A 26202-nucleotide genomic window follows, 5' to 3' on the forward strand; every position below is an offset into this window, starting at 1 on the left:
TACCAACTCCAAGATCACACTATAGTGGGAAAAGGGCAAACTCACAAGGATGGCCAAGCAGTTTCTATCCCAGGGAAAGAATTCGCTCATTCATGTTTTCGCTATTTTCAGCTTTCGACTTTTCCATTTCGATGAAAAGCCATTCGATATTATGACTTTTCAATAAGGTAATAGAAACCCTGGTTACTGTTAGGGCTAGGTAAGTAAGGCAAAAGATTTAGTGTTCATGTGTGCTGATGTGTCTTTTTAGTAGCAGTGTTACAGAAGGGGGGGTTGTAAGGTAAGGTGATGGGATAGGGCTAAGGGACAGGACAGCGTTGGCATTAACCTGCATTAGTAAGGTGGGCGGGGGGGTGTGAATGTCTACTATTTACTGGCAGGGGAACACCCATACATCAACACATTATTGTGCATCATTTATCTTCATTGTGAGGATTTGGCTTGCCTTTAAACTACACACCCTCACCCAATATTACTATGAGGGATATCCAGTAGTATATGGCATCAATAGAGGTTTCTAACTGGGTAAGTTTGACACTTGAGGTATGCACCCCAACCTGTACTTGCACTGTACACTGCTGCAATCCATACAAAAGGATTCCTTTTGGTATCAGACGGAGTGAGTGCTACTGCTAATGAGGCCCGTGTGCATCTTAGCTACATTCACAGTATTCTCAGTGCCGTCTCCAAAGCATAAATGTTCTTCAGCCTTATGCTGAAAGATGTGCCCAAGAACAAGCATGTATGTCTCTTGTGTTTTTTTTTTAACCTCTGACTTACACTGTAAGTCTTCTCCATGCTGCACAGCTTAAGAGTTATTGTGTTCTGTTGCAACACATTTACAGTGTGTAATTTGTTCTAATTCTATAGCCGCATAATGAACAGTCTGCTACACAGTTTAATGTCAAGTTGTACCGTGTAATATTCTGTGTCTAACACTGTTTCTTAAAGCTCTCTACTGCTATGCACACTTTAGCATACTGATTTATTTTACTGTTGTTGCATATTTCCCTTCACAGACCACAGAACTATGTGGATATAAACCCCCACAGCAGCAACAAAATGATTTGTATGGATGTGTCATTATCTATCCTTATTTTTGCTTTGCTGCATCTTAATTTTGTGTACAGTTTGATTTTTCTACCTCATTACTCATGTTTAATTAAGTAATATCCGTCTTACCTCCTTCCATGATTTTTATCTGGATCACTGACATCTCTATTAACCCTGTAAATTAAGCACACTTTCATATGTCATTTCAAGTTCCAACAAATCCTTTCTTCTAAAGTTTCTTGATAAGCACTTCACAAATATCTTCAACTCATTTTTTGGATCAACATCAAAAACATGAAAATCATTTATTTAGTTTTAGTTTTGTTTTTACTTGTTAACCGTAATAGTATTGTTGGGCACTTGACACTTTCCTGTGCAGTCCTACAGAGAAAAGCTCCACATACACTCTGGATATAAACTATAAGTAGTTAAGTTACACAAGAGTGAATTAATCAAGTTAAGTAATTATTTTTGATAACTCCAGAGTAAAAAAAAACTTTTTGCACAAAGACTTGGGCAATGGAAAGTAGAAAGGGTTGTCTCCAAACTGAGTGAGCCTGTTACTAGAAAAATAACAACAGATCCTGTAGAAATATTACAGATATTTCAGAAATGTTATGAAAATCTGTATAAAGCAGATGAATGTGGAAACTAAGAACAGGCACCAACAGATATATGAAAGACTTGATTATGCCAAAATTAGAAGAAGATGAGGCTCAACAATCATAATCCAGAGAAACAAAATTGGTGGTTTACAATCAATCAACAGGAAAGTCTCCAGGAAAAGATAGTATTCCTGTGGAAGTTTGAAAGTTGGGAGGGAAGAAAGTGACAGCGATCTGAAAGGTTTTGTTTAACAGTACTTAAAGGGGGGGCAGCGTCTTGAAAGAAAGATGTGGTGGCTGCATTACCCAAAGAGGGTAAAGACGCTTCAGACCTAGATTCATATAGACCCACTTCAGTTTAAAACCACAACTATAAAGTGCTTATGTCTACACTAGCTAAGAGAATGGCAAAGGTGTTGCCAAAATTGATAGATATGGATCAGTGGGGTTTTGTGGAGCGGAGGCAAACATTTGGCAACATTAACAGAACAACGATATAAAAAGAAGATAGACTTAAGAAAACCCACTGTTTTTGGTGGGTCCTGATGCAAAAGTCAGCTGAGCTTTTATGAGTATAGCATTCCATGACTGAATAATAGGGTTAATTAGGAGGAGGTGGGAGGTTTCCCTCTCAAACAAGCTGTTTGAACAGAGGAACAAGGCAAGGGTGTCCTCTTTTCTCTTTGTTATTTACTTTACATTTAGAGCCACTTACAAAAACATAAGATATGGACAAATTTGGGAATATAACTGGTATTGTAATCAAGAAAAGTTAGCAGATGACATTGTTTTGTACTTGCAAAATACAGAAAAAGACATTCTGGTATTGTAGAAAATTTTTTGGGATATACAATTAATGAAGATAAAACAAAAGCTATTGCAGCAAATTATGTACCCACACATGAATTGGTTAAAAAATATTCATATTTATGGGAAAATTAAGTATTAATGTATACAGATTAAAATTATTCCATTATTGTAGCTAAGGATATGTGGGATGAGACAAAAAAGACAATACAAAAACTGAGAAACTGGTAACTCTTGATTTATGGATTCGGACAGTAAGCTACAAATGGTGAAAATGTTTTTACTCCCTTTAGTTGTATATACAGGTTAAGCAAATTTTTATCAACCTGAGCAGTTGTTGTGGACAATTATTAATAAACAGTTGAAAAATTATTTGGAAAGGAAAGAGGTCAAGACTTAAGTGGGATAAGCTTATCTTCCCCATAGAACAATGTGTTTTAGGACTATAACTGGAAGGGATACTTTAGAGCTACACAGTTAAGGCTCATATATACACACAAGCAAAAGGTTATACATTAAAGTTGAAAAAGATGATGAAACAGGGAAGACGTTTGAGAAATAAGGACCTGCATCAAAAATTCTACTCTCTCCTTAAGGAGAATAACAACCATACCAAGTATAACATTCATAAATTAGCAGGAAGTATTCTAAGAACTAAGCCAACATGGGAATGTAAAAAGGAGTTTTTGCAAAAAAGATGACTGCAAGTAAAAATAAATAAACAGATGATTGCAAGTAGTGATATAGAAAATAGGCAAAAAACAGATGGAAGTTACTGGAGAAAACCAACAAATGAACCAAGGTATTAGAAATAAATAATAAGACAGGTAGGGAGCGCGGTAATAGACTGGGATATGGCTGAGCAGAGGTTTGGACTGTCTTCCCTACTAGGAACAGATATCAGAATACATGTAAAAAGAAAGGAACGGGGTTCTGCTATGTGAAAGACCATATCTCCTAGAATTTTAAGTTTACAACAGAACCTGCTGTTAAAAAGGGATAATTAACAGGGCGTATAAAATACTGAATGATAACTATAAGAATCAATCAGGTGTAGTTAGAAAAAATTGAGAAGAGAATTTACAAAGGAACAATGAGAGGTCATATATACGGCTAGCAAGTATGCCACAGACACTAGAAGGTACAGCATATTTGTTTGGAAGTGTTTGTATAGATATTTTTAGACCCCAAGCACATAACTTTTCCTCACGTAGACAGAAAATGGTGCTGGTGTTATGGGAAAAACAGAAGTAAATGGAAAAGTGCTTTTTGGGAGTGGAAAGAGTTGGCAGGTTTGAAAAAAAAACTGTAGAGTTTTTTCAGAAATGTTAGGGGAGTAAATATCTGCAACTAAGGAAATGATTCTTTTGAGCTGTGACATAAGATGTGAATTGCATAGACAGAGTAAGGACTTGCTAAGCTATACAACTGGCTGCCAAAAAGACGTTATTAGAACATGGAAATCAAAATGTAAACCCACTGTAATTGAAATAACGAATATTGTACGGGAGATAAAATAACTGGAGGTGTATCTTTGGAAAGGGGAATGATCAACTTAAATAGAAATAAATGAAATTTGGGGGAAAAACAGATAAAAAAATAATGTTCAGGAGGAGTGATTTTAAAGGGAGGACAGGACTTGAGCAATGCATGTAATGTTGGAGTAAATGATAATTGTTATAAAGCGTGAAAATAATGAAGATGTCAATATTGTTTGCTTTCTGTTACTGTATGTGCTGTGCGCCTATGTCAATGTGTAATTACTGATTTAATAAAAAAGTTTAAAAAGTGAAGTAAATATTTGTAAAAACATAATTTTCTATATTGACACTAACAGTGTTAATACTATGTACAAGAATAACATAATTAGTAGCACTAGGTTCAAAGGGTTCACATGTATGTACTAGACTAATGTAGGGCTTTTTTTAAGCCTATCCATGCATCTCAAATCTCTGACAAGTTCTGGAACTCTTGATAACTGTAAGCAAGGGCTTGGGATATGAAACATTTACAAGCAGGGCCCTGGGAGATGAATCATTTACAAGCAGGGCCCTGGGAGATTAATCATTTACAGGCTGCCTGTGCCCATTACAGAGACAGGTGCTAAAACAGGGATAAATTTCCTGTTCCCCATCCAATTGCCCAAGTTACACTGGAACTGAGTTAGGGAGGAACTCTGCTTCACATAGATGGGGAGCCTGTTCTAGAGAAGGGGTAGTCTTTGGGATATGTACCTGTCTCTCCAGCAAGTTCTATTTATATCACAAGCAAGGTTTAAGTCTTTAAAACAGCAATTCTGGTGCTGTTTTGCAAATATGTAGGAGGTCCACCATGTTAAGCTATGACAATGCCTTGTATGCCAGACACAGATCTCTCCCCAACAGCCTGTAAGAGACAGAATACAGGGATAGGTCTTTGAGGCAGTCTGCACACAGGACAGGTTACTTACGCCCTGTATTCTTTTAGTGAGGAACCTCTACGGACATTCCAATTCTTGAATGTGCCTGGGCAGGGGGCCGATGAATACTGAACACAGGGTAACAACGACCTCTTTGGACCAAGATGCCATACCTTTGTTTATACATTGCACAACACAGAATGATTTCCTCACTACTGTAGACACGTGATGGTCAAAGGCTAGACTACTGTCTATGTGTGTCCACAAATCCCTAACTACTGTCAACTTGTAGAGGTGCACTGTCAATGATATTTGCCAGGGCTGGATGACTTCTTGAAGGATGCTATTATGCATTTCTTGGCCTTCAGTTTTAGTCCATACTCTGCCACAAATTATTTGTCTGCATCAACCCTTCCTGGAGAATATAAGTGTCAGAGGGAGATTCTATGACTGCTTCTAATTTGCAATCATCTGCAAATTTATTCTGCCACAGGCCCTTGACATTGGACTTGACTTCAAAGAAGTAAATGCCAAAAAGGAGAAGTCCCATAACCAATCCCAAAGGGACTCCTCTTGTGGATTGGCCTCTTTGTAGAGGTGGACTCCCTAGTTCTAACTTACTGGGTCCTGTCTGTGAGCAAGCTGGCTGTCCAATGGGTGACACAAATGTTTATACCCAACCTCTTCAGTTTACCAACAACACTCAAGTGGGGTACTGTGTCAAATGCCTTGGCCAGGTCAAAGTAGGCAGTGTGAACCACTCTGCCCACATCCATTACTTTGGAGACCTTCTCTAAAAAGTCCACCAGGTTGAGTAGGTATGTCCTGCCATTGATGAAACCAAACTGGCTTGGGTCCAGTGTCTGGAGGTCTCCTATATCATTACTGTTCATTTCTATGATAATTCTTTCCATGGCTTTGTATATGAGACTTGTGAGACTTAAGGGTCTGTAATTTCCAGGTCAGCAGACGGCCCATCTTTGTGCAGAAGGACGACTGTTCTCCACTTGTGAAGCATGAAGCCAGTTTGAAGGCTACAGTTAAATAATGATTCTAGAGGGCCTGATGGGTCATGTTTCATACTATTTAGAAGGCATCCTGGGAAAATTTTCTGGGCCCATTGATGCAGTGTCCATGGTCTTAGACAGAGACAGCACTGAGGACCTGTTCCCTAGTGATAGTACGGGGAGTTACATTTCATGATATTTCCTGACTGAAGGTTGTTGGGGAGAGAGGGTTAAATTTAGAGCTGACTTTGTCTGCCAGTAGGTTTGCTATACATTCTGGCTCAGTACAGGTGATGCCATTAACAAATGAGCTCTGTACACAATTGTGTACTGCCTCTGAGGTTGCAGACATGGCAAAATAATGCATTGTGGTTGTCTTTGGCCTGGAAGGCCAAATTTACCTCAAATTTGGATTTGGTAGACTTTATTTGCCCTCGGAGTTGTTTAGTTTTATGAGAGTGCTTTTATCATGCTGGGTGTTACACATTCTAAATTTTGCCATGATTTTTTTCCTTCTGCTATACAGCCTACTGATGTTGTGATTCCACCAGGGTGCCTTGCTTTTTGAGTTAGTTCTGTACTTATTCATGGAGGGTACAAGATGCCTCTATATACCTATTAACATGCTTATATGGGGTTTCTGTGAACTGTTCCACATAGGCAGCATTTTCAAGGTTTATAGGGGCTTGAAATTTTGTTAGGTTATCATTTAATAGTAGAAAGACAGCCTCAGTAGTTCCTGAACATTCTACTGTTAGTTGGTGTTCTGGGTTTTATTTTTACTTCAAATGAGAATGTTTTGTAGTTTGATCTTACCGGAGCAGATGTTACACTAGGGGAGTGTGCAGCCCTCTCCCACATTAGTGGAGACCAGATCCAGTATGCTTGCCCCCCAATCCGTGTATTGACAATCGGGTCCAAGGTGTTTGTATTTACAAAATCCAGGAATCTCTGTGCCAGCACATTTGGTGTCACATACAATTCCAATTTAATATTGGGGTAGTTCAAGTCGACAATGAATATGGTACTGGACTGGATGGTGAGTGTTCCCAATAAGCTTAAATATGTATTATGGTTTTCCTGTGTCATAGAGGAGGACCTATATATTGCAAGGAAACGGTATGGGATTTTGCCTATGGTTATTTGAACATGGAGCAGCTAAAATGCATTCTCCTGTTTGACCAGCCTTGAGGTATATTTATTTTTGATTTAAATAGAGACACCTCCACTTTTAGTCCCAGTCTGTGTAGCAACTGGTCTAAATGTGTTGAAAGCATTATAGCCTTATCACTGCTGGTGTGCTCTCTGTGGCTTTAAGCTATGTCAGAGTGATTGCACAGATGTCAGCATAGGGAGTGGAGTTTCTTGTTTAGACTCCTAGCATTGAGTAGTAATACCTTTAGGTTTTCTTGGTTTTGATTTGCTGTTTCAAAAGTACTTTCAGTTTGGCATTGCCTATAAAAGACACTATGGGGGGACGACAAAACCTTAGCTAATATTCGAAAGCCAAGAGGGGAGAGATACAGACCATCCCTGGCAAAGCAGAGTGGTCTATTGACCATCTCCTTCCATGCTGACAAATATTGCACCCTCTTAGAATGACATCAGAAACTAAGACAATTATTAAAGTATGCAATCTATCTCTTGAGATAAAAAAGGTTAACATTAAAGAGTAGGGGAGAAGTAATACGAGACTTAATAGGAAAATACATGTCAGAGTAAAGAGGTGGAAAAAGAGTGGACTAAAGATCATGTTTACGAGACAGGGAGATTAAAAGTACAGATGGGTTACATTTGGGTGGAAAACATAAGCAGAAGAGGAAAAGTACTATAACTTTAGGGAAAGAACAGGGAAAGTGGAAAGAATTAAGGAAGGAGAGGCTGAAGTAGTGACAAACTGGGGTGATACTGGAAATGGATTTATTATTCAGAGTAGATGACACAAAAGCAAACTATGAGAGGATGTTTTAAGACTGGAACAAATGTTGATACAGTGGCAAGTATACTATGTACTTATATAATTATTTAATTTTCACTGAGAAGCATTTGTGTTTGATTCTATGCTAAGGTGGTAGAGCAGTAGCGTTGTTGCCTCACAGCAAGAGGTTCTCGTGTTTGATTCTCAGCTGGAGTGCCTTCTGTGTGGAGTCTGCATGTCCACCCTGCGGTCGAGTGGCCTCCAAAAGACATGCGTGAATGGGCGTGCCTTTGCTGAAGGTTGGACGTCGGGCTGGCAACTCGGCACCATAAAAATCTACTGCCAATCATTAGCACCACTGTGGCGAACCCTAACTGGGAAAAGTCAAAAAGACAAACAACAACTATGCTAAGGTCAGGAGGGATAGAATTCCAAAGTTTAGCTGTTTAGACTCCTTAGACAGTCACCAGTGGTTAGGAAATTTGGTGACTGATGTCTGATTTAGATGCCGAGGCAGGCATAAGTTCTCTTCTTGGAGAATGTTTTAGAATGACACAATTAACAGCTAGGCATTTACTAGGTTTGAATAGGATATTGTATACAATATCAAGCTGGGCATAGTTCTATCACTCAGCTTAAAAGCTGATTGGTAAGAAGGTCCATTTTCAGTACTCTATAGGATTTACAATGCAGGTGTTAGATGACTGAGCAGATACAACCTTTCCAGGCTGCCTACTCACTGACTCCCTTGCTATACCATCTTACAGTATGACACCTTCTTGTTCCATTTCTAAGGCCAACAAAAAGTTGTAGCCAACATCAAAAAAATAAAAAGCATAAGGAAAAAGGAAAGAAGGTAGAGGGTGGATGGAGGCTATGTTATCACAGACAGACCCTCTTGTTACACATCTATCATATGGTAAGTTCTCATAACATCTGCATTATTTAAGAAAATGTCTAGCTTTGGAAGCCTCTAGAACAGAGTCACTAGCTAATCCTCCTGAGTGGCTTACTTACAATAGATCACAACCCAGGAAATAACAGCTTCTAAAGAAGATATAGACCTAGAGGCAATAACTAGCTTGTAGTGCCTCAAACATTTTAAGGGACGACCATGCTGCTGTTGCAAAAATATCCAAGTGGAGTTGCGGAACAAGGCAGTGGAAATGGGTACTGTCTGTTGAAATGAGTCCTAGGAATTGTGACTAAGGCTGTCTCACATTTCTCAACAAACAACAATACAGCTCATTAACCATTTGGAAAAAGTACAATTAATAACTTTAACATCCAATCAGACCTTGACAAAGGACACCAGGAGCTGATCATCTTACTTCCAAGACTTTGCTCTGACCACAAAGAATGTAAGCCGGTTATGTATCCAATCATACTTGTAGAATATTTTGGGGGAAAAAATAGTAATCTGAGCCCAGCCCAGGGCTGGAGATGATTACAACAGCATTATCTGTGACATCCCTGAGGAAGACTACGGTTTGGGCATGGGAGGTTGCAATCTAAGAGGGGACTAGGGTGGGAGCATGGCTGAGCTTCTGCAGAAGTGGAACAAGATGATGCATGCTCCCTCTGCACACATGCCCCTATGATATAACTACTTAATCGGGGGGGGGGGGGGCTGAAGGCAGGCCCTAAAAGAGAAAAAAAACTGTAGATGTAGGGCAGCAATGCCCCACCCCTCCTGGATGCCTTTATGATCAGCTTCAGCCCTGGTCATAATCAGTGACTGGTAGACCTAGGACTGGACACAGGGCATTGGGGACAGCTGTGAGAATGATGTAGGGGTGCATAGCATAACCAAAAGAAAAGCAACCCTTTCCTAGTGAATAGCTACATAGGGAGGCTTGAATTGAGTGAACCTGAAGCTCTGAAATCCTCTTAGCAGGAGAATGTCTACTAAGTAGAAAAGCAAGTTCAAGTTAGCCAATACTACTTGATAGAAATGGAGCTTTCAGTGCAGACCTGAATTGGAAGGAATCTCTCAAGAACTCATGCAAACCTTCCATGATGTTAAGGAAGATTAACCTTGCCTGGGAAGAAAACTGGAAGCAGCTGACAGACGCATTTTGATAGAAGAATAGCTAAGGCCAGAATCAAAGACTTCTGTCAAATACCGCAGGAAGTGCAGAATGAAGACAAAGGAAGGATCTAAATCACTAACGGAGGCCCAAGTAGAAAAATGGATACAATTTTCACAAAATGCCTTCCTATTACATGGTCTCTGGACAAATGAAATGACAGAGATGACTCTGTCTGAAAAGTACTTAACAGGTCAGTCTGACAGCACACAGTTCTGCATAACACTTCTGAGAAGGGAAAGACAGCAGCATATTGGCATGCTGGACCCTCTGTGGGGTCCAGAAGTAGAGCTGATAGAAGAGAGAACCAAGCCTGCATCAGCCAGAAGGAAGTTGTAATAATAATTTTGGTCTAGTGTAGTCTGGCATTCTTGAGAACCGTCTTTATCAGAGTAAATGGGAAGAAAGCATAGATGAGGCCATTTGGCCATTACATCATGTTTATTCCTGACCTGCTAAAGGCAGTAAGAAGGAAGAGAGCTTGGGACACTTAGAGATGGTTGGAGAGGTAAAAAAATCATGCACCAGAAAGCCCTAATATTCTTGACCATTAATGGAAGGAGAAACCACTTATGGAATATAGTCAGGCAGTGGTTTAACCTCACTGCTAGTGAACTAGCCTTCCCGGGAATCTGTGTCATTACCAGAAATCATTTTGATTGCTACATCCACTACTACATTTGCATAACCTGGTGGCATAAAAGATAGGAATGAGTCCTTCATTGTGTACTGATGCACCAGTCCACCATCATGGTGTCAGGCCAGATGGAAAGGACTCTTTTAGGAAGATGGTCCTATCCTCATCCCCAGGATGCTAATGTGAAAGTAAGACTCCTAAGGTGTCCAAGCTCCCTAAACAGTTTATATCCCACCCCTAAGGCAGATGCATTAGTGGTTACTGTCCTCTCGAGGCACCTGAATTTGGAAGGGATTCCACACCTGAAGATTCAACAGGAATGACAGGCCCTGGATATTCAAATGAGGTAAATAAGGAAGATTGTTGAGATCACTGGACTTGGAAAGGCCAATGAAGGAGTGTCATATGTTGTCTGGCATTGGGGACCCTTGAAGGGACAGATCAGAAACGTCACCTTGGCATTCACACCAAACTAGATAAAATGTACCGAGGAATGCTGATGAACAGCTATTCCATATCCTGCTGCCACAGCAGCCTCTTCTAGGCATTACAAACCACAAGCATAAGAAAGCTGATGAGAGCTGACAAAATATAAGCCTATATCTTAATTTTCTTTTCTTTAAAGAACTATTATTTATTTACTTAACATTTGTTTACCTGGCACCTATGTCTCTAATGCAAACAGGTAACCTGTAAATGGTTCATCTCCCAGGCCCACGCTTACTCTTATCAAAGGTATCAGAACTTGTCAGAGATTTAGGATACTTGACTAGACTTAAAAAGGCCTTACGGTCGTTAGCCTAGTAAGCACCTATGAACCTACAGGCAGTCCGACTGAGTAAGAGCCCATTTTCAGCGGAGGTCTGGGGAGAAAAGCTCCAGAGGCAATTAAATTACAAATTACATAGGATACACTAGTTACATATCACAAAGTTACACTGAGTTACATGCACAAGAATATGACATAGGTAATACAGGCTGGTAATAAAGTCAGCTAAGTAAATAAACAGTATTTCAAACAGTACAGCAGTATTGAACATAGAACATCAGGTAGGTGAATGACCATCAGGAAACCCTTCCATTGTATGTTGCAATTCATTTGCCACAGGTCTCTGAAAGCAGAGCATGTACCTGAGATAGTTCAGTGTTTGCATGCACAAGGTGGCAAATGCAAATATACATTTCCCAAAGTTGTCCTGAGACTCCTTGTCTGAGAGATGAACAGTAGGGTTCTGTGGACAAGGAGTCCAAACCAGGGTTGATACAGAAATGGTGACAACTGGCTTAACAGTCACAGCCAAGACAAACATTCCCACAGAGGTTGGAATAGCCAGTTTACTATCTTCAGAACTCATGTCATGTCCAGGTTTATTTAAGTGATCTATATGGCAACCTGAAAAATGTCCTCAGGGGAGGGGGTCACTTACTGCCCAGATGGACAGTAAAGGAAGGCTTTTGCAACCTCTTCTGGGAAGAAGTGACTGATTCTAACATTTAACTCCCTCTCCTATGCATTTACCGCAAAAATGCCCAAATCTGAGGTCACTGGAGGGTAGAGAGGAATGGTTTCTTTCACCAGCATCCAAACATTTAGTGAATAAATTCAGATCAGGCTCATTGGGGTTGGGGTTTGGCATAACAGTTAAGGCATTTACTTCTCAGACACAAGGTACAGGATTTAATTCTCAGCATTGAGGAAAATTGGCCAAGCTTAAAATGGCCCACAATGGCAGATAGCACAGTACTTTCTTATGAAAGTTTGAATTATAAAGCATCTTATTTTGCAAAGGTACCTATTAAGTATCTTATAAGAAGAGTGGAGGAACTAGGAAGGCATGGAAGCTGATGGCTAGGAAAACTAGAAGGGCAAAGAAGAGGCTTGGAGAAGCACAGTACTTACATGTGGCACTAAGCTGTGTTCTCTTATTGTTTTAAAGGCACCAGGTTAAGAAAGGGAAGGGGGCCAAAATCTGTGTTACCAGTTCCAGAAATGCAGGCATGAAAGATACCATAACCAGAAAGAGAAGTGCAAGAATGCCTCACATCAGAAGAGTGCACATCAGAAAAGGTGCCAGAAGAGGTATATAACTTAATCTACCAAGATAAAGTACAGTTGTGTAAACTTACCATAAATGTATATGTTCAAGTGTATTCACTATTGCAGTCATCACACTTGAGTTATCTGCCTGCAGGTAGGCATCAGTTGGCCTGAATACCAAATACTTAGTATTTCTGTGTCAGGTGCTGTCGCTCCAGGACTGACGTCAGGTCGTTAGGGGTATAAAAACAGGCAGCCAATGCCATTACATCAGTTTTTCTTGCCCTAAATGTCAGGAGCCCCCCAAATAGGGAGCTAGGTTATGGTGGGGAAATGGTGCATGTAGCCTGCTTTGAAGCGTAGGTATCTTCTGCAAGATTCCCTGATTGGGATGTGCAGGTAGGCTTCTTTTAAATCCAGTGTTGCCAACCAGGAATCTTTGCCTAGCATAAGAAGTAACTGGTGAAGAGTTAGCATCTTGAATTTTGGAATCACCAGAAAGGTGTTTAATATGGAAAGGTCCAAGATAGGACTCCAAGAGTTGTCTTTTCTGGGTACCAGGAAAAGTCTTGAGTAGAAACCTTGTCCCTTTTCCTCTTCTGGTACAGTCTGAATAGCCTTTATGTTTAAGAGAGAGAGTACTTGCTTTTGAGCCTCTGCCCACTGATTTGGGGGTAGAGCTGGCCAACCGTTTGGGGTTGGTAATGTGTGGAAGTGAAATCTGTATCATTTGGAAACTATATTTAAAACCTATTTGTCCTGGGTAATGAGTTCCCAGATTTATGCCTGCAGAGCAATATTTCCCCCTAAAGGAGCAGTCAGTTGAGAAGTGCTTGGAAGTTTTAAAGTTAAGTCATTGAGACAGTCTAACATACGGGGAGCCTTACAACTCTCTGATTTGGAAGTGGGAGCCCCCCACTGTTTAGTCCTGTGCGTACCCTGGGACTGAAGCCTGGGTGTTCTGCTGGTTCTGGGTTTGAACTGAGAAGGCCTGGAAGAGGCAGGGAAAAGACCAGTTCTTTGAAGGGCAAGTTTTCCTCCTAAGGGCACAAGCAATTAGGCAGGGCTGGGGAGTGGAGTAAAGAAGTCATTGTGAGCTTTTTTCGTAAAGAGGTGGCTTACCGCTCCCTGCTTTAGGAGTGGGGGCACTCCATTGCTTAGATCTCTGCATACCCTAAGACTGAAGTCTGGGTGGTCTGTTTGCCCAGGGTCTGGTTTGAGAAAGCCTGGAGGGGGCTGGAAAGGACCAGTTTTTGGAATGGCAATGCCTACTGAGTCTAGGGGGTTGCACTTGTAAGAATTCTTTAACAGTCTGCATAGACTTAGCTTTTTCTTCCATCTTTTTAAGAACCTCTTCTGCTTTGGTGCCAAACAAACCGTCCTTATTCAAAGGAGTGTCTAGTAACTTTGATTTGAAATGGTCTGGCAAGGTCTGCTCCTTCAGCCATGCATGTCTTTTCAGAACAGAGCCAGTGACAGCTGACCAGCAAGATGCTTCTAGGGCATCAAAGCCACACTGCAAAGTATGCTTGCTGACTTGGCTTGCAGAGTGCATAAGCTCCTGCAATTCTTTATTTACTGCACAGTCTGAAAAGGTTGCCACGTTTTGTTTAATAAGTTCTATAATATGATGAACCAGAATGGCTTCAGTGGTGAAAAAATGATCCACTAGGCGTATAATATGTAACAAAGCAATTTATTAACAACACACAGAGGAAAAAATAAAATAAATAAATAAATAATATTAATCCAAATGAGTCAAATCCAAGTGCTTTCCTCTCCTGTGTAGGAGACTTTTTCAAGAACAGAGCATGCCCAACAACTGAAAAACTTTTATACCATCATTAATTAAGTTTCAAAACAAAAGCACCAATCACTTTCTGTTTTCACTAATTGAATCCTTTGGTGTAGGGTGTGATAGTTAAAGGTATAACACAATGAAATGTGCAATAAAATATGCAGTTTTATGATGAGTCAAACCAACACAAATAGTAAAAAAATGTGTGTGTGATGTGCAATAAATTATGCAGTTTTATGATGAGTCAAACCAACACAAATAGTAAAAAAATGTGTGTGTGTGTATACCATTTCTGCATTACAATCAGTTGTCATGAAATTAGAAAGTAAAAATATATATTAAAAAGTATATAACTAATATACTTGTGTGTTAGGTTTTACAAGTGCATATACATACGCACCTGCTTGTGTAACCTATTCACGAAAATTTATGAATGTACAAATGAATAATGTCTGTATGAGTAAAAGCTAAAATATGTGTGCATATATATAACTTGTATACACAATAAAATTAATTTTGGAGGGTCAGAATGCACATAATTAATAAAATTAATAAAAGTTCATTGCCATCATTAAGCAAATATGTTGGTATCATAAAAATTTTTTTTAGGTTTAATAAATAAATGATAAATGTGTTTATAATAAATTAATAAATAAATAGATACATAAGCATATTATGTTAAAAACTTAAAAATTGTTGGATAACCACCTATGTTAAAATACAATGTATAAAAAATTCACCTATCTAGGCTCTTTAACTTCAAAAAACAAGTAATTGAAATAGAATCATTCAGGCCTGGCCATTGAGTAGCATTCATTCTTAATTGCCATAAAGCTTCATTCATTTCCAAATGTAATGGCCATGGTCCACCCCTTGGGTTCACTTCCATAGCTTCTATGATAGTAAATTTAAACCCATGATCCGGCCATTCATTACAATGCCTTGCCAAGGCATTTACATCCTTTTTTAATTTAATGTCTATCAAATGCTCGTAAATACGTGTCTTTTAACCTTCCTTCCGTTTCTCCAATATAAAAACAGGTGCATTTGCAACAGAAAGCACAATAAACTACTCTTTCAGTGTTACAACAACATTTTTTCTTCTGGGTAACTCTACTGCCATTAATGTTAAATTTCATGCCTTCCATTATATATTGGCAATACTTACAAGATCCACATTTTCTCATTCCCCCAATACTATAAACTTGGGTGTTGTTTTCAAGTATGTTTTTGAGGGACTGACACCTTCTGTACACTGCAATAGGTCTTTCTCCTATACATTGTCTAATTTCATTACAAGAGGTTAAAGTAATCCAGTTTTTCTCTAAAAGTCTTAGTATGTCATGACTCTCAAGATTATATGTGGTAATAAAAGCACAACGATAGTTTGTTTCTGATAATACTGGATTTTCAAGACTCATACTGTTCTGTGAATTATCATCAAAAACCCTTTGTCCATCTACTTCACTCGGTGTTATGTTATGTTGTATGCCACCAACCAGTAGAATAGCTTGAAAAAAGACTCTCTCTCTTTTGTTGACAACCTCTACCATTACATTATTTACTAAATCTCTTGGATATTCTCTTTTTATAAACATTTCTTTTAGTTAATCACATTCATTCAGAAAAGCGTCAAAGCAAGATATCATACGGGCCGCTCTTACAAACTGGCCCTTCACTAACGCTCTTTTTTGTTTGTAAGGGTGTGCACTATCAAGGTGTAAAAAACTATTAGAATAAGATTCCTTCTGATGTATTTCTGATACAGATTTACCTAACTGTCTATCTTTTATTAGTTTAATATCCAAGTATGAAATTTCCTCTTCACCAATGTTGTGGGTGAATTTAAGAAAGAGTGTTGAATTATTGATGTAATTCAAAAATTCATCAATAAGGTCCCTTGGACCAACCCAAAAGATGAAAATATCATCCAAAAATCTGACATACATTCTACAATATTTAAAAAAATGTGATTCAAAAACAACTCTTTCCCATTGTAGCATTACCATATTGGCATAAAAGCCACCACAAGGGGAACCCATAGCAACATCAACCATTTGTATAAAAATATTTGTTAAAAAATGCACAATTATTTTTTAAAACAAGATCAAACAGTTGTTCGAACACATTAATCCTGGGTTGGGGTATCCCTTTTTCAAGTAAATAGTCACATACCCATTCTACCCCTGTATCATGAGGTATTGAAGTATAGAGGTCCTTTACATCAATGGTTACAAAGAAGCCACTCTCTGTGAATTCCAAATTATTGATTCTCTTCAAAAAATCCCATGAGTCCCTACATATATTAGTCTCTTCAACCAATACTTTTTTAGGTTAATGTCTATATACCTAGCTATAGGGTAAGTAATAGAACCTCGTCCATTGACAATAGGATGCATTGGTGGGTCAGACACATTTTTATGCATTTTAGGCAATCCAAAAATGCATGGGGTAACAGGGTGGTGAACAGATAAAAAATTAAACTCATCGATTGACAAAGAACCTTCAATAAATAAATCATTCAGTTCATTCCTAATCTTGTTGTATGTTTGATTTAATATATTTAAAGAAAATTTTCTATAAGCATCACCCATTAGAATTTTTATCATCCTCTCATTGTAATCTCCTATGTCCATAATTACAATACCACCACCCTTATCTGGTTTTATAATTCTTATGTCCTTATTGTATCCTAATTTATTCAAACTGTCAAATTGAGCCTTATTCAAATTAGAAAAATGAACATTTTTATCTAAATTCCTGACATCAACTTCACATATCTTGTCAAACATTGCTATAGAAATGTGTAACAGTGGATTATATGTACTCGAGATGTGTAATGGGTTACTAACATGCTCTACAGCTCTAAATAACACATTTAGATTCAGTTTTCTTACAAAGTGGCGAAGATCCACTAAAGTACGTGCAATATCAAAGTTCTTCATAGGCACAAAAGTTAAACCTTTAGACAATAAGTCACAATCATTCACATTTACCTCCAATGAAGAGAAATTATATACATTAAAGTCCCCTTTCATGTTTTTTAAAATGTAACAATTTAATACATTAACCTGTGCATTCAGTTCCATCCTCGACGTCCCCCCTCCCCCCTCTGAAAAAATGATGTTTGACCCCCTCGACCTCTGTTCACTGTGAACGAAGTCTGCCCTTGCTGGCTCTGATTGTACCTGTCCCTCAGTCTCTCCGACTTCCTCAGTGGGGGAAAGTTCTCTTCATCCAAAAAAGACTCTTGGTTATTCTCATCACCCATACTGGTCTGTGTATCAGTCCTCCAAACCTGTGACCGGGGGGGCTGGGGGGTAAGCAGTATTATTGCTATATTGTGCTCTGTCCCTTTCAATCTTCTTTAATATCCTGTTCTTAATAGAAATAATTTCTTGTTCAATCGTTCTAAACATTCTGTTGTAATCAAAAAATATTATTAGGGTGGGACACATCCTGTACAATCCTTCTATCCAGTTCTGAGGCTTCTTTTATCAGGTCAGTTAATAAGAGTTCATTATGCCTAATAACAAGCTCCATATATTTATAGCCATGCTTGTCAAATAAGCAAAGCAATGCTTTATGAAAATCAGAACCAGCCATTAAACCTGTGGGAAAACACCACATGCGTAAATCCTTGGGTACTAGTTTGTGTTTCAAACACTCTGAAATAAGCATTATCAAGTTGTTCTTTTTTTATTTTTAGTAAAATTTGATCTAATCTCTGTAGGTTACATTCATAAGTAACAGTACTTACAGGTTCATTGTATGACAAAGTTGTTTCTTCTCCCAACCAGTCGTTCATGTAAGTAAGGGGGGTTGAAATTAGAATCATTACCACTACGAGTGTTTCCTCTAGTGAAACGACTGTTATTTTGGAAATGCTGATCCACATTCGTCGCCTGCAATGCATTAGAAACTCCAGCCTCATTTACTTGAACTTCAGAGCCATGTACATTAGAATTAGCAATTCTATCGCCTCCTGGTGCTATTCCAGTATTAATGGCATCCAAAAAAGAAGAAAATGAAGTACTTTCAATGCCACGTTCGCTGGTAACAGTAATAACTTCCTGGTTGTGTCCTCCATTCGGAGCTGATGTCATACGGGCATGCTCAATCACATCAAGCCTCTGTGTGATCCGTTCAAGTTGCTGAAGAATATAGAGTCAATTGATTCATTTAACGTGGAGAATATAGTGATTGGGAAGATTCCATCCCTTGTGCCTCCGAAGCCATAAAACCAAACAAAATTATACAAACAAAAATCCGCAAAACAGATGAACCAGAATGGCGTCAGTGGTGAAAAAACAATCCACTAGACGTATAATATGTAACAAAGCAACTTAATAACAACACACAGAGGAAAAAATAAAATAAATAAATAAATAATATTAATCCAAATAAGTCAAATCCAAGCGCTTTCGTCTCCTGTGTAGGAGACTTTTTCAAGTAATTACGGTTACCAGTGAACGTGGCGTTGAAAGTACTTAATTTTCTTCTTTTTTGGATGCCAGTAATACTGGAATAGCACCAGGAGGCGATATAATTGCTAACTCTAATGTGCATGGCTCTGAAGTTCAAGTAAATGAGGCTGGAAGTTTTAATGCATTGCAGGCGATGAATGTGGATCAGCGTTTCCAAAACAACAGCCGTTTCACTACAGGAAACACTCGTGGTGGTAATGATTCTAATTTCAACCCCCCTAGTAACATGAACGACTGGTTGGGAGAAGAAATGACTTTGTCATACAATGAACCTGTAAGTACTGTTACTTATGAATGTAACCTACAGAGATTAGATCACATTTTACTAAAAATAAAAAAAACCCAACTTGATAATGCTTATTTCAGAGAGTGTTTGAAACACAAACTAGTACCCAAGGGTTTACGCATGTGGCGTTTTCCCACAGGTTTAATGGCTGGTTCTGATTTTCACAAAGAATTGCTTTGCTTGTTTGACAAGCATGGCTATGAATATATGGAGCTTGTTATTAGGCATAATGAACTCTTTTTAGCTGACCTGATAACAGAAGCCACAGAACTGGATAGAAGGATTGTACAGGATGTGTCTCACCCTAATAATATTGTTGATTACAACAGAATGTTTAGAACTATTGAACAAGAAATGATTTCTATTAAAAACAGGAAATTAAAGAAGATTGAAAGGGACAGAGCACAATATAGCAAATAACACTGCTTACACCCCCAGCCACCCCGGTCACAGGTCTGGAGGACTGATACACAGACCAATATGGGTGATGAAAATAACCAAGAGTCATTTTTGGACGAAGAGAACTTTCCCCCACTGAGGAGGTCGGAGAGACTGAGGGACAGGTATAATCAGAACCAGCAAGGGCAGACTTCGTTCACAGTGAACAGAAGTCGAGGGGGTCAAACATAATTTTTTTCAGAAGGGGACGGGGGACGTCGAGGATGGAACTGAATGCACAGGTTAATGTATTAAATTGTTAAATTTTAAAAAAACATGAAAGGGGATTTTAATATATATAATTTCTCTTCACTGGAGGTAAACGTGAATGATTGTGACTTATTGTCTAAAGGTTTAACTTTTGTGCCTATGAAGAACTTTGATATTGCACGTACTTTAGTGGATCTTCGCCACTTTGTAAGAAAACTGAATCTAAATGTGTTATTTAGAGCTGTAGAGCATGTTAGTAACCCATTACACATCTCGAGTACATATAATCCACCGTTACATCCTTCTATAGCAATGTTTGACAAGATATGTGAAGTTGATGTCAGGAATTTAGATAAAGATGTTCATTTTTCTAATTTGAATATGGCTGAATTTGACAGTTTGAATAAATTAAGATACAATAAGGACATAATTATAAAACCAGATAAGGGTGGTGGTATTGTAATTATGGACATAGGAGATTACAAAGAGAGGATGAGAAAAACTCTAATGGGTGATGCTTATAGAAAAATTTCTTTAAATATATTAAATCAAACATACAACAAGGTTAGGAATGAACTGAATGATTTATTTATTGAAGGTTCTTTGTCAATCGATGAGTTTAATTTTTTTATCTGTTCACCACCCTGTTACCCCATGCATTTTTGGACTGCCTAAAATGCATAAAAATGTATCTGACCCACCAATGCATCCTATTGTCAATGGACGAGGTTCTATTACTTACCCTATAGCTAGGTATATAGACATTAACCTAAAAAAGTATTGGTTGAAGAGACTAATATATGTAGGGAGTCATGGGAGTTTCTGAAGAGAATCAATAATTTGGAATTCAAAGAGAGTGGCTTCTTTGTAACCATTGATGTAAAGGGCCTCTATACTTCAATACCTCATGATACAGGGGTAGAATGGGTATGTGACTATTTACTTGAAAAAGGGATACCCCAACCCAGGATTAATGTGTTTGAATTGTTTGATCTTGTTTTAAAAAATAATTGTGCATTTTTTAACAAATAATTTTTATACAAATGGTTGGTGTTGGTATGGGTTCCCCTTGTGGTGGCCTTTATGCCAACATGGTGATGCTACAATGAGAAAAGAGAGTTGTTTTTGAATCACATTTTTTTTTAATATTGTAGAATGCAGGTCAGATTTTTGGATGATATTTTCATATTTTAGGTTGGTCCAAGGGACCTTATTGATGAATTTTTGAATTACATCAATAATTCAACACCCTTTCTTAAATTCACCCACAACATTGGTGAAGAGGAAATTTCATACTTGGATATTAAACTAATAAAAGATAGACAGTTAGGTAAATCTGTATCAGAAATACATCAGAAGGAATCTTATTCTAATAGTTTTTTACACTTTGATAGTGCACACCCTTACAAACTAAAAAGAGTGGTAGTGAAGGGCCAATTTGTAAGAGCGGCCCATATGATATCTTTCTTTGACGGTTTTCTGAATGAATGTGATTAACTAAAAGAAATGTTTATAAAAATAGAATATCCAAGAGATTTAGTAAATAATGTAATGGTAGAGGTCGTCAGCAAAAGAGAGAGAAGCTTTTTTCAAGCTATTTTAATGGTTGATGGCATGCAACATAACACCGAGTGAAGTAGATGGATAAAGGGTTTTTGATGATAATTCACAGAACAGTATGAGTCTTGAAAATCCAGTATTATCAGAAACAAACTATTGTTGTGCTTTTATTACCACATATAATCTTGAGAGTCATGACATACTAAGAATCTTACAGAAAAACTGGATTACTTTAACCTCTTGTAATGAAATTAGACAATGTATAGGAGAAAGACCTATTGCAGTGTACAGAAAGGGTCAGTCCCTCAAAAACATACTTGAAACCAACACCCAAGTTTATAGTATTGGGGGCATGAGAAAATGAGGATCTTGTAAGTATTGCCAATATATAATGGAAGGCATGAAATTCAACATTAATGGCATTAGAGTTACCCAGAAGAAAAAATGTTGTTGTAACACTGAAAGAGTCTTTTATTGTGCTTTTTGTTGCAAATGCACCTGTTTTTATATTGGAAAAATGGAAAGAAAGTTAAAAGACATGTATTTACGAACATTTTTGCAAGGCATTGTAATGAATGGCCGGATCATGGGTTTAAATTTACTATCATAGAAGCTATGGAAGTGAACCCAAGTGGATCGTTTTTTCACCACTGAAGTCATTCTGGTTCATCTGTTTTGCGGCTTTTTGTTTGTAAAGTTCTATAATATGTTGCTGGTACTTCAGCATGTGAAACTGACAATTCAATGCCCTAATAGCAAGAGTTGCAGAGGTATATACCTTCTTATCCCATCTGTCCAAAGCTCTGGAATCTCTGTCCGATGGGGTGGGATTCTTGGCTGTAGTAGCCTTGATACCTTTAGGCCCCTGTGAAATGATCTCTGGGTCAGCAGTATAATTCTTGAAAAGAAATTTGTGAGTGCCAGGTACTCTGTAGTACTTGTCTGGTTTCCTAGGGGCAAGAGGTAAAGTGTCAGGAGTAAGACTAAATTCCATAAAACATCATCCACAACATCCAGGGCAGGGGGTGTTGCTAAGGGCCTGTGTTGAGGCAGCTCTAGAAATTCTCTGAGTCTCTTCTTGGACTGAGGATAGTCTTGGAATTCCTAGTGGAAATGCTCTCACAAGGTATGAAAGGTTTCACCAAAAGAAAAATCCTCTGCAGGGGAGGCAGAGCGAATGGATTCCTCTGCATCTGAATCCTCATAAGCAGATAAGGGCATGACTTCATAATCAGAAATTTCAGAGTCATCAGACTCCTGGTCTGTAGAAGCTGAAGGGGACTGGACTCGTCTCTTAGCAGGGAAAGGCTGACTTTCCCTATTCAGCATAATAAGGTCTTCAACCATTCTATGCATTTGTTTTTGTGGCATGGGAGGAGGTGCATGCGCTTTAGTCATCGGTTTTCTAGGCATAGTGCATACTCTGGGCCTAAGTAACTTGGTAGTTTTGGTTAAAAAAGAAGTTGTCGGTTTGAGTCGAACATCAGTTGAGTGAATAACTGCCTCAGAAGCCAGTGCCTACTCAGTGGCTCTGGACCCATCCAAGGTAGAGACATCCGCAGGTTCCCTAGTCGATAAAGAATCTCGTGGCATACCGGACTCCGAATGGGACTCAGTAGTGGCCTGCGTATCCACTGAAGCGGGCATCAGGGGGTACGAAAGCGCCTCACTGAGTACCGGCGGACTGGCGACTAGCTTAACGGAAGCGTCATCAGCAGTTTTGGACCTATGCGGTCTGTCTCTGTCTTTATCTTTATGTTTTTTCAGAATATCGGTAGTCGGATGGCTTACCAAAGCCATTTCAGAATATGGAGATCGAGCGCAAAAGAATTTAGCAACAAAGAGAGCTGATTCGGGCATTAAATAAGGCATAAAACCGATAGCGAGGGACATCGTGGTCTGGGCCTAAACAGGTGACGCAGTAAGAATGAAAATCTCTGTGAGGTATTTGCTTTCCACAGGCAAGACAATTGTTCACTTTTTCTGACATCGGTTAGAGCAAGAAAAATTACCCCCCCCCCCCCCCCCCCAGGTACTTAGCTTTAGAAGACTTCAGGATTATTCAATTTGTAAACGAAAATTCAGGTAGCGGCCTACCAGCACTTGCGAACTGCTTCTGCTTCAGGCTCCTTGACAAGAAAGACTGATGTAATGGTGCCGGCTGCCTGTTTTTATACCCCTGACAAGCTGATGTCAGTCCTGGAGCGACAGCATCTGACACAGGAATACTAAATCTCTGGTATTCGGGCCGTCTGAGGGTTACCAGCAGGCAGATAACCCAAAGTGTGATGACTGCAACAGTGAAACACAAAGAACATCCTGCTATATTTCTTGCAGTGATGCATGCCTTGGAGCTGGTCTTACCTTCTCCTCTGGGTTACTGGGATGAAGTGCTGACACGTGTGACAGTTCTTCATATTAAACACCGTGTCAGGATAGTACAAATAGCACCACTGGAGGTCTTGGCTTACAATGTGATGGCTGCAACAAAACTTAAAAAAGTCTTATGTGATTAAGACTTGAATGTCAAATGCCAGAACTTTCCAATGATATTTAGCAGGATCTAAACTTTAAAAAGTAGTAAGAAAAAACTGGGGAGTACATGAGATAAGCACGCTCTCACAGCTTGGAGCATCAGGTAGAGGTGTGCATGCTACCTGAAAAATTCAGTAAAGTATTAGGCTAGGAACATCAGAAGAGGAAATACCAAAATTCACCCACAGTACAGTTACATACAAGCTGATAGTGAATACATATAAAGCCATGAATCATAATAGTTTATTTATGTTTTACATTCACTCAAGTAAACTAGTGAACTGAACATCAAAGTCCTATTTTACCTATGACAGAGTTAACGATAAAAAATCTAAAAGGTCAAGTTATACTGAAACATACAGTCAGGGGCTTGAAGTACTACTGCTAATGTTTCATATGTGATGACAGATGCAAAGATCTATAATTAACAGCTGTTTACATCACTATATCTGCAGTCTGTCCCACAGTCTGGCCTTCGCCACACAGGTCACACCAGTGAACTCTGCCAAGGTCCACATAGGGTGAACTGATCATTAATCTTCCAGAGTCCTAACCAAGAACCATATCTCCAGTGCATTTTTTTATTATTTTACCTCTTGTACTGTCTCTGAGATCCTTTGACTTTACCAGTACCTGCCAACAACCCATCTCACTTTCCAAGTAACCATCTAAACACCATAGCAGCTGATACTTCTCAAAGGGTATCTGCCTGTAAGATACCTGGTCAGATCTATAGTTATACAGTTGTGATCAGCACATCCTTGACAGTAGTGACTGTGGGCTACAACAGTGAGACTACAACAAAATATGCAGACATGTAATCTATACTTCCCTCCTTATTGTTCTGTACTAGTAGGGATGTGCAAAACCAAATTTCAGTGTGAAGAACAGTGAAAATAGATACAAATGAAATTCAATCTTGTTTATTAGAACAAGTGAAAACCACAGGAAAGGTCATGTCAAAGACAATAATTACATTTTTAATCTAAACATCCCTGATCTTACAAGTGGGACACATAATGATCTTATGACATTATACTAACCTCCACCTGCCTCCATTCTCCTTTTAAAGGATTCAGACATTTCTAATGACTCACTGTCAAGCATGCCACGTGTCCCCTCCAACTAATCAGTCCTCTGGTGAACTGAGCATGTCCTTGAACTAGGGCCACTGCAAACGAAAAGTCAAACATTGCACATGTAGGCCAGCTGTAATAATGAAGGCAGTGGAAGGTTTTTAATGTAGCCCACAGCATGGCAAAACTGCACATTCTGCTAAACCACAGAACCATAAGGTTTCTCAAAGAAGTGAGAAATTGTGGGCAAAGTTCCAGTTCTGAGGTTAAAGTAGTACTTTGTTTTGTATTCAGCTCTTTTCATGTTATAAAAATAATAAATTCTCTTGTCCTGGTGGCCCTGATAGCCCATGAAGTCACTTTTAGGTACATCACTCATAAAATCTGTCTTCAACACTGTTGTGCAGTACCATTATAACCTCTGACCTCCTATGTTAAGACTTAGTATGCTGCTATGATTTCACTCTCAAGCCCAATGAATATATCATCTGTTCTTGAGAAGTATGACTGGTTGGTTGGTATTTCCAGTTATCAGCCAATTTAAATGTGCAGTGGAATAAGGTACATATACAGCACAAAACAGATCAATCATGCCAACCATGTTACACAATTACAAATCAGTTGTGCCAACCATGCTACACAATTACAAAGCAATTGTGCCAGTCATGCTACACAATTGCAAAGCAATCATGCCAACCATGCTACACAGTTACAAAGCAATCATGCTAACCATGTCACACAACTACAAAGCAATCGTGCCAACCATGCTACATGATTACAAAGCAATCGTACCAACCATGCTACACAATTACAAAGAATTCCAGAAAAGGTTAGTGGGTCATAATGTGCTCCAATGTAGTGTCAAAGATAATTTTTACAACCAATGCATCTATAAGCATGTTCCTCCTTTGTTCAGTATGTTCAAAGCATATGTATTTTATTTTATTTTACACTTGTTATTCAATTATGTAGAATGGTTCAAGGGCACTTTTCAAAAGGAATATGCATGTAATTTAGGTGGTGTACATAGCACTGAACAATAATTCAATATTGAAAACACATCAGCTATCCTCAAGAAAACATAAGCATACATTAATTTGATACTGAAAAGGTTAATATGACATTTAATAAACACCAAGTATCCCAACATTTTATTAAGTTATGAAACAGCTTAAATTCAGGGCACAGTAGCCCTTTTAAGAGTGGAAAACATAGCTCAGCACATGCTAAACATTCCTTGTCATAAAACTGCTGAAAAA

The 26202-nt window shown here is 38.7% G+C and overlaps 1 protein-coding gene across 1 annotated transcript in view; it reads right to left on the reverse strand.

Annotated features, from left to right (window-relative positions):
* Positions 1-26202, reverse strand: part of RAI14 (retinoic acid induced 14) — a gene marked incomplete in the record, with an annotated part of 1743343 nt that overhangs the window by 1287737 nt on the left and 429404 nt on the right.

This window comes from Protopterus annectens, chromosome 1.part0, assembly GCF_019279795.1.
Source record: "Protopterus annectens isolate FY-2018-M chromosome 1.part0, PAN1.0, whole genome shotgun sequence".
Taxonomy (NCBI): domain Eukaryota; kingdom Metazoa; phylum Chordata; order Ceratodontiformes; family Protopteridae; genus Protopterus; species Protopterus annectens.